The sequence below is a fragment of the Sinocyclocheilus grahami genome, unplaced genomic scaffold (assembly GCF_001515645.1).
Source record: "Sinocyclocheilus grahami isolate Dianchi unplaced genomic scaffold, SAMN03320097.WGS_v1.1 scaffold85.1, whole genome shotgun sequence".
Lineage (NCBI taxonomy): Eukaryota > Metazoa > Chordata > Actinopteri > Cypriniformes > Cyprinidae > Sinocyclocheilus > Sinocyclocheilus grahami.
This window is the reverse complement of record NW_015505264.1, coordinates 448,413-466,365: the sequence shown is the minus strand read 5'-3', so window position 1 is coordinate 466,365 and position 17,953 is coordinate 448,413. Positions and strand designations below refer to the sequence as shown.

The 17,953-nt window shown below is 35.6% G+C and overlaps 1 long non-coding RNA gene across 2 annotated transcripts in view; it reads left to right on the top strand.

Annotated features, from left to right (window-relative positions):
* LOC107586693 (uncharacterized) overlaps positions 1-17,953 on the top strand; it is a 61,606-nt gene that overhangs the window by 3,057 nt on the left and 40,596 nt on the right. For both annotated transcript variants that reach the window (XR_001609387.1, XR_001609388.1), the window contains exon 3: positions 15,691-15,825. This is a non-coding gene — a long non-coding RNA (uncharacterized lncRNA). The remainder of the gene's footprint in view (positions 1-15,690; positions 15,826-17,953) is intronic.

The window sequence follows — 17,953 nt, the reverse complement described above, 5'->3', positions numbered from 1 at the left end:
TCTCCATATTTTGATTTTTTTGCACCCTCAGATTCCAGATTTTTTTAAATAGTTGTATCTCAGCCAAATAGTGTCCTATCGTAACAAACCATACATCAATGGAAAGCTTTTATTTATTCAGCTTTCGGATCATGCATACATCTCAATTTAAAAAAATTGACCATTACAACTGGTTTTGTGGTCCAGTCACATTTATTATTATTTCAATTTAACAAATTAATACATTTATATTTATTTATTGTATTATTATTATTTAAATTCAAGTGTAATTTTTTTTCATTTACATTTATTTAATTTTTGTTTTATTTAAATGTAAAATTTTTTAATGTATTTTAATTATTACATTTTTTATCAATATTTAAATTTAAGCCCATTTTTTATTTACATTTAATTAATTCTAATTTATTTATTATAAATTATATTTAATGTATTATTTATTATTATTAGAAGTAGTGTTATTATTTATTCATAATTTTATCATTTAAATTTATTTAAACTATATTCAATTTATGTAATATTATTTATTTAATATATATATTTTTTTATTTATATTTATTCATATGTATTAAATTGATTATTTAAATTAATTTACTTTTTTCAATTAAAATTTTTATTTAATAATTTTTGTGTTTGTATTGATGTCCAATATAAATTCTGCTACCTGAAAAACAAAAACAATTGGGAACTGCTGATCCAAAATGCCTTTGCTGTGTGGGGTTTGTTCTTGACAGGTTTGCCAAAGTCTCCTGTGTACAATGTGTCCATGCCAAGATCCTGCTGCTGTACCTTTAGCCGTGACAAGTCGACCTGTGCGCCAGCTGTGCCCATGGGGCATCATCGGTCGTAACAAGAGTCGGTGTGCCTGCTTCAGTGCAACCCCATTGTGGTGTTGGAGGATAATAACACTCTGCTTCCTTTTGTCAGTGAGTTTTGCTGGATGATAAACACAGGGGAGGAAGGACCGGCAGAGGAGCTCAAGCTCAAAGAGGTGAATTTGTGAAATCACAGCACAGAAGAAGGTGCAGTTGCCTGGTGTGTGCACTAATTGAAGCTCCTCCAGGCAACAGCCCATCGAGCAGCATCGACAGGAGTGATGACTGGCTGTTCGGGGAAGGGTCTCTCAGGTCACTGTCGGAGGTTATGTTAATTCGGTTGTTAATGACTTCCTTTTTGAGTGATAATTGATCAGCTTCATTACCATATTCCTCTGTAATGCTATGTCACTAGGGCAAAGCTCTGCCTAATGAATGCTCCGTTTGATTTCTGAAATAATGAACTAATTAGACTAATTAAAATCAATAGAGGTGCCAATACAAGGTTAGGCATCAGTCGGCGGTCTCTATCTGTGCTCTGCCCGAGTCACCAGCTCAGTTTAAAGGAACCTAATGCTGATTTATGGGCTCTTGATGGTCATTAGTTAGAATAAATTGCGCCGAGGAGCCAAGACAGCATTATTCAAGTACAGGATACTAAGTGCATTGTAAGGTCAGCAATAAGTGCAAACCTACATGTGTAGTTGAATGCCCTTGTAAACCTTTGTTAATATATCAGGTCAGAACAGCGTCGGACAGCATCTTTGCATGCGGAGATTAGCTGCGCTAGTACAGACACTACGTTGAATGAGATTCAAATAACAGCATATTATAAAGGTGTTCTTTGATTTTTATCGAGACAGCCGTGTCGGCAATTATTAAAGACCTTCTTGAAGCAAGGTCACAAACAATATGTTGTGATTGCATCAGACTGAGCGACGGCTTATTGCTCTTTCATTAGATTTCCTCTGTGATCGCCATGGGATTTGACTTTTTATTGGCTCTTGGAAGCCACATTTAGGGCAGATACATCCCCCTCCATCCCACTGAAAACTGCGACTGAAAACCCTAATAAGAAGGTAGAGAATTATGTAAAATCCTGACTATTTCTGACAGAGGCAGGCCAAGCCAATGTGTATTGGAAGGGCCACCGCTGACCTAAATTCATGCATTAATCTAAGATGCCAGTGGTGCAACCTTGATGGTCCATTTTGAGCCAGTCAGCCTGGTTATTTTTCTTTCCGTCGCCGCTTTGGGCGTTGGTCTGGGATCTGACGCCTTTTACCGCTCCTTTCTGCCCTTATTTCAGCCGTATTAATGTTCAAAATGGTCTTGAGAAGTAATTTGTGTGATGCGACATCCATGTTTTGCCCTGTTATATATCAGTACGGACTTACTGGGCTTGTGTTGTGCACTTTTTTTTTCTCTGCAGGGTAGTTGACCATTACTTTAATAGTTTTTTTTCCCACACAGGCTTTAATGATTGAGTAGAGTTTGTGCCAGCTTTTGCCATTCCTCTAACAAATTAGTTTACTGTGGTCATAACCTTCAAAAAGCTCATTACCATAAATTGCATGGCTTTTCATAAAGGCTGAGAGCTGCACTGACGAATCGCAAACAGGACCTTTCTCAGGACACTCAGTCCTGCTACTAAATTAGACCCCCCCACCCAGAGTTTCTTAATCAGCTAATGTTTTTATTCTCTTAATTTCTGCCTCTTCTGATTTATCTGAATAACTAAAACAAACACATTTATATTTAGTTTTTTTGTCATGTCTAGGAAATGCAGTGTGTATGTTACTTGTTCAGGAAATGACATCTGTGGCGTGCTGCCTTTGTAAATCCTTCCGATTTTTACTGTCCTTTTGCGCTTGAGTGTGAAAAGACTGTTTATTCACAGTCTTTTTTATTTACGGTTAAAAGAAGACCTTGGTTGTAATTAAGATGCTTTTCATTATTTGTAGTATTCACGGAAAGAGCACAGATCTTTCGTATTTAGTTACCTGCGGTTGCGATACGGCTTATGAAAATAATAGTATTTGCTGTTTGGAGCTGTAAAGAAGATTATTAAAAAAACTGTCATGCATCTCATGTCCTGGGTCAAAGGGAAATTAATAATTACAATCGATCTCCAAATATCCTTGTTTTGACTGCATTTCTTCATAAGCACCTTCTTAATAATAGTGATAATAATAATAATAATTTATATGAATATTATTAAAAGAAAAATTTTATGTAACTTAATTTATTTACATTTTATTCATTAATTTATTTGTGTATATATGTATTTTCATTTTTTTCAATTTATTATTTATTATTACTTAAATTTAACAAATTAATAAATTCAGTTATTGTATTCTTCTTCTTCTTATTATTATTAAAATTTAAGTGTAATTTTGAAAATTGAAATTACTTAAATGATTCAGTTTATTTTTTATGTTTATATTTTAATTTATTTAAATGTATTAAATTTATTTATTATTATTTTAATTTAACGTATTTTGTTTATTTTCATTGTTTATTTTTATATTATTATTAAAAATTTAATATTTTTCATTTATTTTCATTATTTAATATTATTAATATTTACATTTAAGATAATTTTAAAATGCAATTTCATATTTTTATTTATTTACTGTACATTTATTTAATTAATTCTGATTTATTTATTTTAGTATATATTTAATATATTGTTTATTATTATCAGAATTTAAGTGTAGTTTTATCATTTAAATTTATTTGAACACTATTAATTATTTATTTAAATGTTTTATTTATATTCATTTATATGTAATAAATTGATTCTTAAAAGGAATTTCCTTTTTTTTATTTCATATTTTTTTGTGTTTGTTTTGCTGTCCAATGTAAATTATGCTACCTGACGCAAAAAATAAACACCACACACATGAGAACTGCTGAACTAAACTGTGTTTGCTGTGAGGGGATTGTTCTTGACAGGTTCGCCATAGTCTCCTGTGTAAAACATGCCCATGCCCATAATTAAAATGCTTTCCATTATTTGTAGTATTCATGAAAAGAGCACAGATCTTCTGCATTTAGCTATCGACATGACATATATACTTATGAGAATAATAATATTTGCTGTTTGGAGCTGTAAAGATGTTAATTAAAAAAAATAAACCTGTCATACGTCTTGTGTCCTGGGTCAAAGGGAAATTAGTAATTGCAATCGATCTCCAAATATCCTTGTTTTGACTGCATTTATTAGATTGCTGTCTGAAAGAACAATGACAGGAAGAACAATAATGCCAAATAAAAAGGGCTTGATAAGCACCTTCTTAGTCAGATCGCACAGTTAGACGTAATTAAACAAGACCGCTTGTGAAAAGCAGCTCTGGCTTTTCAGAGCAACCGATACAGAGGCGATTCCTCCTGGGGCTCAAAGAGAGAGGCTGTATGGAATTTAATTTCAGTTATTGTCTCTTCACGGTGGCCAGTAAGATTTTCTGTCTGAGTCGTAGCACATAATGGGAGGCTCTTGAGCTTCCTGATCACCCTTCCGTTTAGTCTTTTAAGCAAGTGCTCCATGCCTCGCTCCTCCAGCTTGCTTTTATTGTTTCTCTCTCACAGTTTAATTCCCCTCAATGCATGCCAGTGTGGACGCCCCATCCTGCTTTACTCAACAATAATATCAAGCGTGCACCTTCAATGAGCGAGCTGTCCCGCGGCTCAGTCCCTCTGCTTAATTAGCCTCACATGCAGCCACACACACATTCGGTGATACAAAAAAATATGATCACACACACACACACACACACACTTTTCCCCTCAGTTTCCATTTTGTTGTTAACATTAATCTACTTAGAATTGCAAGGTGCACTGAGCAAAGCTAGTTTCACCTTAATCTTTTCCCCTTATGAAATTGAATAGTGGAGAAATCCTTAACATGGTTGTTTGTGGAGGTAAATTTGTTGCTCATGCAGCAATGCTGCATAATTGGTAATACCTTCTGAGTGTTTTTTTTAAGTGCACAAGATCCATCAGTGTTCCTTTTTGTTTGTTGACTGCATTAAAGGAGTTTTGGCTGACCTAAAAAGCCAAGCATTAGAGCAAAATAATAGCAAGGAGTTTCATCTCTGGATCATGCATAAAATATTACCCTGCTTTTAATGGCTGTATCTTGACCCTTGTCTCTGAGTATTGTGCCCCAAAAAAACAAGTGTGTCCATGTTTGCTCCTCTAATGCACTTGATGGTAAGAGTGGCCAAGTTATCTGGACGTCACTGTAATGTGACAGCTTGTGTGGCTGTACTTTTAAGAGATATTAAAGAGTAGTTCATCCAAAAAGTTATTTCTGTTATCATTTACGCACCTTCATGTTGTTACTTTTTTTTCATATAATGTGGATTTTTAAAGAATATCCCTATTAAAGAGTAGTTCACCCAGAAAGTATTTATTCTGTTATCATTTACTCACCTTCGTGTCGTTCCTTTTTCCATAAAACGTGGATTTTTAAAGAATAAAAAAATCCTTGTGACAGCTTGTGTGGCTGTACTTTTAAGAGATATTAAAGAGTAGTTCACCCAGAAAGTATTTATTCTGTTATCATTTACTCACCTTCGTGTCGTTCCTTTTTCCATAAAACGTGGATTTTTAAAGAATAAAAAAATCCTTATCACTCTGGGTAAATCAAGCTCTAAAATTACTAAAATGGTCAGTGTGACTTGTATGTTACATTCCAGATCTTTGGAAGCCATATAATAGCGTGAGAATCAAACTGAAATGTGAAATTTTATTCATTCATAATCTTCTCTGAAGTCAGTGAGTGAGAACTTGAGAACTGGATCAGTCTGACTTGGGAGCAAATCATTCAGTTTGGTTTTGTGAATTGGATCAGTTGATTCACTGTCATATTACTCCAGAAGTCTTGAAATACAGAGCATGAGTTGCATAAACTACATTTTTGATACATACTGTATATGGTATGTCCCCCCCCCCGAAGCCCTATTCATATTCATTAAATGGAAAAATATGGCCGGGAAATTCCTCCAAAAATCACGTTGAGTTAGATGGTAAAAGGAAATTCAAATTCAGGTTTGGAACGGCATGAAGATGAGTAAATGATAACAGAATCTTTATATGTGGATGAACTATCCCTTTGTTTTGTGAATTGGATCTGAATCAATTGATTCATTGGGAAGATCCAGCTGAAATGAATGATTCATTTTTTAATCAGATGTCGCTAATTCTCTTATGGATGTTTTTCCACATAGAACTGTCATATTACAGAACACGAGTTGCATGAACCAATTTTGTGATATTAATGGGTGTGCTTTTCTTTTCTTTTCTCGAAACCCTATTCGCTTGCATTAAATGGAAAAGTGTGGTCAGGAGATTCCTCAAAAAAAATCACCTTGAGGTTGTTTTGGTAGAAGGAAATTCATACAGATCTGAAACGACATGAGGGTGTGTAAATGACAGAATTTTAATTTTTTGGTGAACTATCCCTTTGTTTTGTGAATTGGATCTGAATCAATTGATTCATTGGGAAGATCCAGCTGAAATGAATGATTCATTTTTTAATCAGATGTCGCTAATTCTCTTATGGATGTTTTTCCACATAGAACTGTCATATTACAGAACACGAGTTGCATGAACCAATTTTGTGATATTAATGGGTGTGTTTTTCTTTTCTTTTCTCGAAACCCTATTCGCTTGTATTAAATGGAAAAGTGTGGTCAGGAGATTCCTCAAAAAAAATCACCTTGAGGTTGTTTTGGTAGAAGGAAATTCATACAGATCTGAAACGACATGAGGGTGAGTAAATTACAGAATTTTCATTTTTTGGTGAACTATCCCTTTAAGCTCAGAGTGAGGGGGCAGGTCTGCTGGTGTTGGAGCGAAAGCTAAAACGGGTCAGTGAGGGAAAGAGCCATGTGCTTTGGGGACTTGACCTGTGAGTAATTAACATCAGCATTGATTTCCTTTTCCCAAGAGTGACGCCTGTCACTGCACCCTTCACCCACACACACAAATACACACCGCTATATTTCACCTACATGGCCAATGTCAAACCCCAGCTTTCCAGAACAACACCAAGCATGGTGTGGAGAGACTAATTAGATGTAGTGTTTGTCTGCCATGTTAGGCTGATGCTTTTGTACTGTCAGTCTCGTCTGGTGGTGAATTAGCCTCTTGTGGTTAGAAATATAAGTCCTAAGAAGTCTTTAAATATTTCTTTACCTTATTATGTCTTCAGTTTGATGCCTAATCTGCCTGTTTGTTAGTTATTTGTTTTGAGTGCTTCTGGGCAGTAGGACTATATATATCATATTCCAGTTGAGATATAATCAACTATTTATACCAGACTTAACGTTATTTTTAGTTTTAAATGAGTAATCTTATGTTTTGTTTTCCAAAAGAATAAATTTCCAAAAAAGGAAATAAAGTAATCACTGATATAAAATTATTCCATGCGCTAAATACACCATAAAAAATAATACGATTTTCAATTCAATTCAATTCAAGTTTATTTGTACAGCGCTTTTCACGATACAAATCGTTGTAAAGCAACTTTATAACAAATTAAGTTTCTACAATATTTAGTGGTAGCTTATCAGTGGTGACTGTCAGTTAATGTACATATGGCAGAAATGTACGGAAAAATCAATTAAAGATGTAATCAATTAAAGACGTAATCAAACAGATGATGAACACTATTAACAGCAATTATTATATGATGCAATCAAACTTATAGCAAAATTTGGTAGGGTTTTTTTTTGGTAGTAGATTTTAAGCTGTACTATACAGTGTTTGCTGTAAAAGGATTGATTGGATTTGCTCTGAACTGATGGTATTTGTTCCTAGGATTTTATTTTCTTCTTTCCTTTTCGAGTGGAGAGTATATGCTGGGTACATGTTGGGTGAGCGGCTGAAATCAAAGAGCTATTCTTTGGTAAATCACAAATCAAAGACTGGCATATACTCTAGATTTAGAGAAAGAGACACAGATTTGGACGTCTGCATCAAAAGGCATCATTCAGAGCCACTCTGTGTCTTCATGGCAGCAGTTACGTCAACGTTTTGATCAAAATCCCATGGAGGAAAATGCTGTATGATTAAATATTATTATCCTAATTGCATTTCATAAAATCTTTCTTTTTATCTTCCAGTTTCAATTTGGAGAACAGTCATTTAAGTCTGATGATCAGAGTTTGTCTGTGGGGTTATGACTGTTGGATTTGTTATTTGTGGAAGTCTATAATAATTGTTATAGGAGCATGAAACTTTTTTCAAGGGGTCACCATTTGGACAGCTTCTTTGTAGATTGTTTGCTTTTAAATGTTTATTACCCACCTGCAAGTAATTCCTTTGCTTTGTCTGTCTGTAAATTTAGTTTTGTTAAATTATTGCAACATTATTAAATTCATGTTGCATTGCTTATTTAAGTTTCACATGTGAATATCTCATAGCAAAGCACATTAATTTTAGAATGTGTATTTTTTTTTTTTAATTATACTGTTTAAAAGTTTAGGGTTGGTAATAGTTTTTTTTTATTTTTTAGCATTGATATACTATTATACTTTTTTTTTTAATTAGTTTTTCTTTTTTCATTTTAACCTTTCATAAAGTTTCAGTAATTTTCATTTATATTAATTCGAAAGACTCCACTTATTAGATCATAAAAATGCAGCAAAAATAGGACATCTGTTTTCAGGACAGCTGCTTTCTACATTGTGTAGATATTCACTCACAGATGACTCCAGAAATTAGATGCAAAAAATATGTATAATATATATTTGTAACTCTATTGCTCATGTATTAGTTCATGTAACAATGGAATGAAGGAAGCAACCTGCTACCAGCTTTAAAAGGGAACAGCCTGAAATGATCCTCAAGGGTAGTATCACTGTGGGTGACACATGTTCCTCCCCTATTTGCTTTATCTATACATTTCTTTATATATTTAAGTGTCACGAGAATAACTCAAAATAGGAAAAAGTGATTTATTAATGCTAGCTCCCCTTTCTCTTTCTCTCTCTCTCTGTCTCTTTTTTCAAGGCTTCTCATCGTTTTTACACTCTTCATAATCTCCAGCTGAGGTTATTCGATTATGTAAACCAGCGCAGCCTAAAATCTCATGTAGAATAAAAGTCTTTTAAAATAAGAGAGGATTTCCATGTATGCAAACTTGAATTTGTTCCATAATAAACCTGTAAGATTATTGCTGCATTCATTTAGCATATAAAAAGGTATATATATATATATATATATATATATATATTTATATAAATATTAGGGCTGGGCAAGTTAACGCATTATTTTCGCATTAATTGATTAACGCCGACAATTATTTTATCGCACATTAACACAGTTTTTTATTGTTATGAAAGTCCATTGCTCACTGGCTCTGAATTCACATACAGACAAACCATGGGTCACAGGAGGGGTGGGATGTTGATCAGTACTGGTTTGGGATGAGTGTCATCACGCATCTCAACCAATGAGAGCATTTGGGGAGGGCCTAGGACTGCAGCAGCGCTCATATGAATGCTCCCGATCAAATTATTTAGGCTAAGCATCAACATTCACAAACCATTGTCCACTGTTATTTTTAACAGAAAAGAATGCAACGTGCTCGTAATCACGACTTCATAAGTGGGAAATAAGAAGTTTCCGATAGCACGTGAAGACAGCAGAGAAGCGCTCTGGCTCGGCACAGTGGAGTGCATCGTTTTGTTAAATTTGTGGTATAGTATTTTGAGTCATTTGGGATGTGGTAACACACGGCCCTCTCACAATATATTGCTTTACAGATCTATCACTCTTGCTGCTCAGAAATGTTAACGCAATCATGCAGCACGCATCATATGTTCAGCGCTCCGGGGCGGTTAGCGCTCACACTCACTGATCTATATATAACTGAACCGCGCTCTGGCCCACCTCTTCCAACCGAGCCAGGGACGGCTAAATGAACAAGAAATATTTTACAATCATGCAGCACGCATCATATGTTCAGCGCTCCGGGGCGGTTAGCGCTCACACTCACTGATCTATATATAACTGAACCGCGCTCTGGCCCACCTCTTCCAACCGAGCCAGGGACGGCTAACTACTACATGTAAACTACACGGTACTACACGGTACTACTACTATGTAAAAGTTAATACTGCTGTAAAAAAGCACCTTATTTGTTTAAAGTGTTTGCAAACAGTAAATTTTAATCGTTGCCCAGCACCAATATATGAATATATGAAGAGTTTGGTTCCAAAACGCGATAAACGCCATTTGAAAAAAAAATTGAGTTTCCGCCAAAATCAGTACTGTGTCTGGTCGGTATTGAAAAGTAAATTTTTAATTTTATGCAAAATGCGATATCCGCCGAGTTATTCTGTCATGTTTTCTCCCTTTCTTTCCCTTTCTTTCTCCCTTCTCTGCAGAATGCGATATATCCACTCAACAAATCACAGCGCACCATTCCACGCACTGTAGACAGTAATGGCGGTGCTTTGAACACACCCGGCATCCTAGTTTTCCTCATGTATTTTGTACTTTGTGATCAACAAACAAGCTTAGGGCTGCCCGATAAATCGCATGTGATTGTCATACGCATCTGGTCAGTAAAGCCGGTTCTGTGATTAATAGTAAATCTACATCACGTGCTTTCAGATGGAGCGGCATTTAATACACAGAGCCGTAGATCACTGCTATATCGCGTTCAGAATCACAGATGAGTCACATTCGAATATGAATGCGATAATGCGTAGTTTGTCAGTGTAAGTGTTTTTATTAATGCCATTAATGTTTTTGTTAATACAGCGTATAGCACTAGTCAAGTAAATGAATGTAACATGACAAAGATGAATTTTGGAAGTTGAATGTAAGGGAAATGTCATTTTGGAATTTCTGTGGTTTAATGTGATATTGTTGTTCATTTATGTTCATGATGCAATTTTCTTTTATTGTTGTAATTAATTTATAGCATTAACAATATGACCCGTTGAATTATTTTTGGGAGCGATGAATTGAAAAATTGAGAAGCTGTTTTTACAGCCAACAAAACACGCCACCATTTCTCTCGCTGGTCTACAACACCGGGCACTGAATGATCATTAAGATTCTGAGCTGCTAAATATAGCAGGTTGTTTCATTTGTCAGCCTGACATGATGTAATCTGTTTAGTTCTCTAATTTTATCTTAGTGCGTGGAAGCCATTTTTTTTACGCCACTTACCATGGCACGTTATAACACATTAATGTTTGGAAATTGTGTTTCAACGTGAAACTACGGCATATTAAACATTAACATATAAGTGCTGAACGTTAATTGCAAAACGGTTGTTTGGTATCTCCAACGATTCTTGCAGATGAAAAACTAAATTGTTACAAATAACGGAATAATAACACGTCTGGAAGTCAGAATACCACTAGGTGATCTCAGAGTAGCATCGTAGTCTTTTCTTTGTCTAGGGCAATTTTCCGCATTCTGTTTGGCATATGTTTTTGATGCGATAAGTGTGAGCATATGCATGTCATGATGAATGATTAATCGCATATCATTTTGGCATCAGAGGTGGCATGAACGCTGATGTTCTGACACGTTAAGGGGCTCCGTTCACCGGGCGCGAACGCACATGTATGCTAGCATGCACAGGTGCCCCTGTGCACACACGCGGCTGTAGTGAAGGGCTAAATGGATGCCCTCTGGGTTTCGGAGTCTGAGAGTGGCAATTTGCACGCCTTCCTTGGCCCCTGTGCATTGACTGGCTGTCAGGGGTGTGTGCGGAGAGGAATCTGGGCCCCAAAGAAAAGAGACAGGAGCCTTTTACCCAGCATGGGAGAGCCTGGAACAATCCGCCAGTGGAACAGGCTGTTTTTTGAAAATGTCTCAGAGGAAATGGGACTCAAATTGACTGCAGTTAGTTACCTTTCAAAAACCTCTCGTCTATTCACAGCGCTTTCATTTTCATCTCGCACTTCACAAGTTTTTCCATGAATGTCAGATGACTGATATTTGGCAACCGCTACTGGATAAAATGCTTGAATGTGTGATGTAATTGTGAGTAATTGAAACAATTCAGGCCTGAACTGTAAATTGGTTAAAAATGGGACGTTCTCGCCATAAGTCCATTGTGAATCGCTTTGTAGTTGTTATACAGTGGACATCAAATTTAAAATGTGGCTGTTTTGCATTTTTAATAAGCAGTGTAGTTGCAGTCTTATCATTTACTCAACCCTCATGCTCCTCCAGACCTGTATGACTTCTCCTGTGAAACACAAAACAAGATATTTTGAAGAATGTTTTGTCCTATAATAAATATCATTGACTTTGATTTTATGGACAAAAAAACATTTTTATTTACATTTTTTATTTACCCCCCCCCCCTTTCTTACATTGAAATTTTTTTGTATTTCAACGTAAGAAAGAAAATCATACTGTTTTGGAACAAAGTGACTCATTTTTACTTTGGGGTTGAAGGGAAGGGAATATGAAGGAATTTCCCAAATTGATTTTTCACCTTGTTTGAATTGTGCATTGCATTGTCTTGTGTTAAAGGGTTAAATATCCTGATAATGGCTGAAAGTTACCAATAACGTTTCTATTTTTCTTTTTTCTTATTTTAGTTTTTACAATGACGATGAATGCCACTGACTTGTATTGCATTAACAAAATAATTTTTTTGTGTGTGTGTGTTTCCACAAAAGAAAGTAAGCCAATCAGTTTTAGAACAACATGAACAGAGAATTTTCATTTTGGAGTTAACTATACTAAGTGTATATCAATGTCTTTTGTGTCTGAGATTTTGATGAATGTGTCAACTGGTTTTCTTGTCAGACGTTAACAAAAGTCAGTAAAAATAGGGCACAGTGCACTGGGTTAATATGAAGGATTTTTCCATATTGATTTTTCACAGGTGTTTTACTTTCTTTATGCATTGCATTGTGTTAAAGGGTAAAAAGAAATGTCCGTAAACTTAACCAATAATGTCCTGGCAGAAAATTACCAGTACCTTTTACGATTTTTTTTTCTTACAGTGTATAAAGAATGTCATTATCCTTGAAAAGAGACATTTGTCAAAATATCTCCTTTTGTTAAATTCCTTTAAGCATATATCTATGTCCTCCCTGTTGATACTTCACTTCATTAGCTTGAGAGATCAGGTGACTGTTTTGAGACCTGCACTACTTTCCACTAATGTTTTGTGATTTCCTACTCTTTTTTTTTCCCCCCCTCAATCTTTCCATGATGTAGAGCATGTCTCACATTCCCCCCTCTGTTTCGCACCTGATTCCGCACATCAGTTTATCTCCTTATGACTTTGATGACACGGGACAACATTCAGGGGAAAAGAAGCTTGCGTGAGCCTCTGTGTTAGTTTTCTATAAAGCTTCCATTTACATATCCAAATATAAGCATGGGGTGCATGAGTTTTTGCAGTGGAAACATTAAGAAGCAATATTTATAGGATGTGGCTGGGATATCAGTCGAGAGGTGGTTGATAGCATGGCGCTTGACAGCTGTCGCTAGCAGCTTCGCAGAGCTCATCAGGAAACCGGCACTGCCTGCCCGCTCTGTCAGAGAAGTTTAGAGTGTCGTGCTGAGCTGGAGAGGTTCAGGGAGCCGAGCTCAGTGTGAAGGAAGTGCACCGACTCCTCCAACCCTCCATCTCATGCTCTGTCACATCAAGAGCCCTCTCTGCTGCCTGGCCCCTCTGGATCGCCTGTCCAAAATCTGCCAAAACTCAGCCAATGCCTCTCCTTTCCTTATCGCTGTTGATGAGTGTCACAGCGGTCAGGGCCTAACTGCTTCCTGTTGAGCTCTGCATGTATTTGTGAAAGTGGATGCAACTCCACAACCTGATTTATTGTTTTTGATAGCGTTTTGGACAGAGGCGTCAGCATAGTTCCTTTCAGTTCATTCACTAATTTTTCAGATCTATCAGCAATGTTTAAATGCTCACTGCGGCCACCGATAGCAACATTTATACACTTAAAAAAAATTATAACATGAGCTGATTTTATTCAAGTCCGAAATAGTATTTGACATCTCTGGGTCGATCTAAATCATCCAGGTGGATGCTGCACACTGGTGGTGGATGAGGAGATACCCCCTGACAAATGTAAAGCGCTTTGAGTGCCTAGAAAAGCGCTATATAAATGTAATGAATTATTATTATTATTAAATACATTAATTTATAAAAAGAAAACAAAATGTTTATGGTTTGAATTAGGTAGAAATAGCTCTTTAATGTAATCACTTTGTACAGTGTAGTAACAATTTACATCAAAATACAGTTCAAAATTCAACATTAGTTAATGCATTAGCAATCATATGTTTAATTCATTTACTAATCTTAATTTTAACAGGTACTATGCATTTTTAATATTTTAAGTTGTACATTAACATTAACCTAGAATTTTTTTAATTTATTGTTATTTTTTAATATGTTATGGTAAACAATGCGTTAACACATATTAAAAGGAACTTTATTGTAAATGTGTTTTTATTTTAGTGCATATAATTTGGCACTAAAATAATTGGGAAAATCGGGAAATGACGTAAAACTGAAAAAATGCAAAAAAAAGAAGAAAAAGCCATTTGGTGTAATCTAGTAAACTTTACATCTCTATAAAATCCTGTAAGTGTACTGTATCTGTGCCTGGATCCATGTTATTTTAGTATCATTGATATACTATTGTGTATGTTAATATTTTGAATTAGTTTATTTTTATAATTTTGTATCTTTTAATTTTAGTGTATATTTGTTGAAAATGAAAGAAAATAAGTTTATTTTATTTTATTTCAAGTAATATATACATGTATACAGACACATGGTTTTTATGATTAATGATAATAATCCTGGTATAGATAAATGCCTGCTTTATGATGCTTTTTTAGATCATTTGATGAATCAGTGCTGCCATGTTTGCTATAAATATTATTTTATGTGGAAATAATGTTGTTGAATAGCAAATAGTGAGTAGATCTTGAGGAATAAGGCACGATCAAAGTATAACAAGCCTAATTGGCATAGAAAGGAGACATTTTCATGCTTAAAACAATGATTTAATTGAAATATGCAAGGAGCATATATCAGTGCAGATAGCACCTGGTCAAGCCAGATTGCAGGTGGTTAGTGAATAAGATGCGGGATTCACTAAACAGCTGTCCCACATAAGCTGCCTCATTGTGTACTAAAAATAATGACTATAGAGACACAAGTCATACATGTTGTTTTCGTGGGGTGTTTGTGCTCTGTGTGCGGTTCAACCCCAATTCCGCTGCACTCCAGGTGTGTGGCTGAACGCCCGCCCCCCGGTGAGTGACAGTGTGACAATAATGATGCTGGAAGGAGGGGAGTGAGACACACGGGCCACACAGAATTAACAGCATAAAGAATGCCCTACTCACTACATAGTAATTATGGAGCTCACCAGGGGGTTCTGAGGAGAAAAGAAAGAAAAAGAAAGGGGAAAAAACTATACAAACTATACAATGCAGATTGGGAGATTCATTAAGACTTTCTCATTAGAGCCCCATTACCTTTGAAACTCTAACAAAGCCACAGAGGTGCCATTAGGAGCAGAATAGTGTCTGGAACAATTTTAGTCAGCTTTTCACAAGAACAACTAATGGCTCCTTATAAATGTCTCACGCAAATTGCGGGCATCTTTTGAAAGCGTGCATGTTGTTTTTACAGCTCGAATGCTCTACTGCTAAGTATATTTTAAGTATAGTTGCTAATTTTAGTCATTTTGAGAGGAAAAATGTGAATGTTAGATGTACATTTGTACTGCGTGTGTTTTCATAAGCGAAATCTATGGTTGAAATATGTGCTGTTTACATCTCAAAGCACATTTAAGTATTGAAAGGCTTCTAGTTGCACTTAATATTCTCTGTGGCCTCTCTTTCCCAGTCCAAAGCCAGAGGACCTCTGAAGGCTCAGGTGGAAGATCTGAGGAAACAGCTCAAGGCCAAGAGCAGGATTATTCAAAGTCTGAAAGAGGAAATTAAGACTCCTTTGTTCCACAGTGCACAAAAGAAGAATGAGGTACGGAGACGACAAAATCCCTTTCCCCCCGTCCTCTTTGATTGAATAGAAACAACTTTTAGATGCTGTTGAATTTGAACAATATTCTGTGCTGATTGCGCTCTAAGCCTTACATGTGTTGTGTATTAGGCAGTGCTTTCGTTCTGCGACAAGAGGCAAATATTGTGAACCCTGAAGGCTCGAAATGGCATCTCGACTGAGACTTGTTTTTACTGCCTCCTACCCCTCCATATGAGGTGTCACCAAATTAAAACCACTGCTGTTTTTTTGTCTGTGGGTTATGTCTTCACAAATTGATGGTTGTGGTAAGCCTACATATAAACAGTGTGTTTTTTGTCACATTTGGCACAGCCTCCAATATCAAGCATGTGCACTTGAAAACATACCTTATACATTCTTACATGAAAAATTAGCAAAGGTTTCGAATGATGACCAGTTTGAATTTCTCCTATAAATGTCTAAATCTCCTAAATATAAAATAAAAAAACTATTTTTAAAGATGGAAATTGTTAGTTACATATTTGTATCACAAGTGAACAAAAGTGATTTTTAAGTAATCTTGCATACTTTAGTGGATGTTTCTATTTTTGCTTAGTTATGTGAAAAAACGATTTAAAATATTTTTGAAAACATTGACTGAAAATATTATATGACTATATATGTTATACTATATAATATAGGGCTGTGCAATTAATCGCATTGCGATTGTCGTGCGCATCTCCTCAGTAAAGCCGGTTCCGTGATTAGTAGTAAATCTCCATCACCTGCTTTCAGATGGAGCGGCATTTACTAGTAGTTCACTGACAATTAGCCAATATCGCGTTCATTATCGCAGATCGAATCGCCTGCGATTATGAACACAATTTTGCGTAGCTTGTCAGTGAACTACGGCTCTATGTAGTAAATGCCTGCTCCATCTGAACGCAATGTGTGCATAATCCCGTCTATTGTATTTGAAGTATGCTGCTGAATGTACTGACAAGTATAGTAAACTACAGTATACCCTAATGTCATTTCAGTGTATTAACATATTTTATAACAAATTTGTATAAACGTTTGTAATGATGAAGTTGCAATTTAGCACATTTAAAATATATGAACTTTAAATTTAATATTTAATAACAAATTTTAAATTAAACCACAACAAAATTATTAAAACAGTAATTTAAACTTTAAATCAAAACTATTAATTCAAATTTATTACAAAGTTCACTTTTTAAAGGGTTTTAAGACACATAGTTGTGAAAGTGTCAGTGTTGCGGGTAACGCTTTACAAGTAATGAGAGTCACGTAATCAGATTACTTTTTCAAGTAACTAGTAAAGTAATGCATTACTTTTAAAATTACAACAAAATATCTGAATTTTTTCAAACAAGTAACGCAAGTTACTCTGTTTTCATATTTCTCATCTCTAAAGCTCTCCTTTCCCCATGTTGAGAGAAATCGGGAGTGAGGTGCAGAGGCTTATTAATTTCACTTCTGGTGTAAAAGGGCTTTTACAGTTGCCAAAAATATACAGTGCCGTGAAAAGGTTTTTGCCCCCTTCCTGTTTTTTTTTCACACTTGAATGATTCAGATCATCAAGCAAATGTTTATATTACACAAAGATAACCTGAGTAAATACAAAATGCAGTTTTGAAATAATGATTTCATTTATTAAGGGAAAAAAGCTGTCCAAACCTGCCTGGCACTACGTGAAAAAGTAATTGCCCCCTAAATCTAATAACTGGTTGTGCCACCCTTTGCAGCATCAACTGCAATCAAGCGTTTGCGATAACTGGCAATGAGTCTTTCACATCGCTGTGGAGGAATTTTGGCCCACTCTTCTTTGCAGAATTGTTTTAATTCAGCCACATTGGAGGGTTTTCGAGCATGAATGGACTGTTTGAGGTCATGCCACAGCATCTCAATCGGATTTAAGTCTGGACTTTGACTTTGCCACTCCAAAACCTTAATTTTGTTTTTCTTGAGCCATTCAGATGTGAACTTGCTGGTGTTTTTGGCATCATTGTCCTGCTGCATAACCCAAGTGCGCTTGAGTTTGAGGTCACAAACTGATGGCCGGACATTCTCCTTCAGGATTTTCTGATAGAGTGCAGAATTCATGGTTCCATCAGTTATGGCAAGT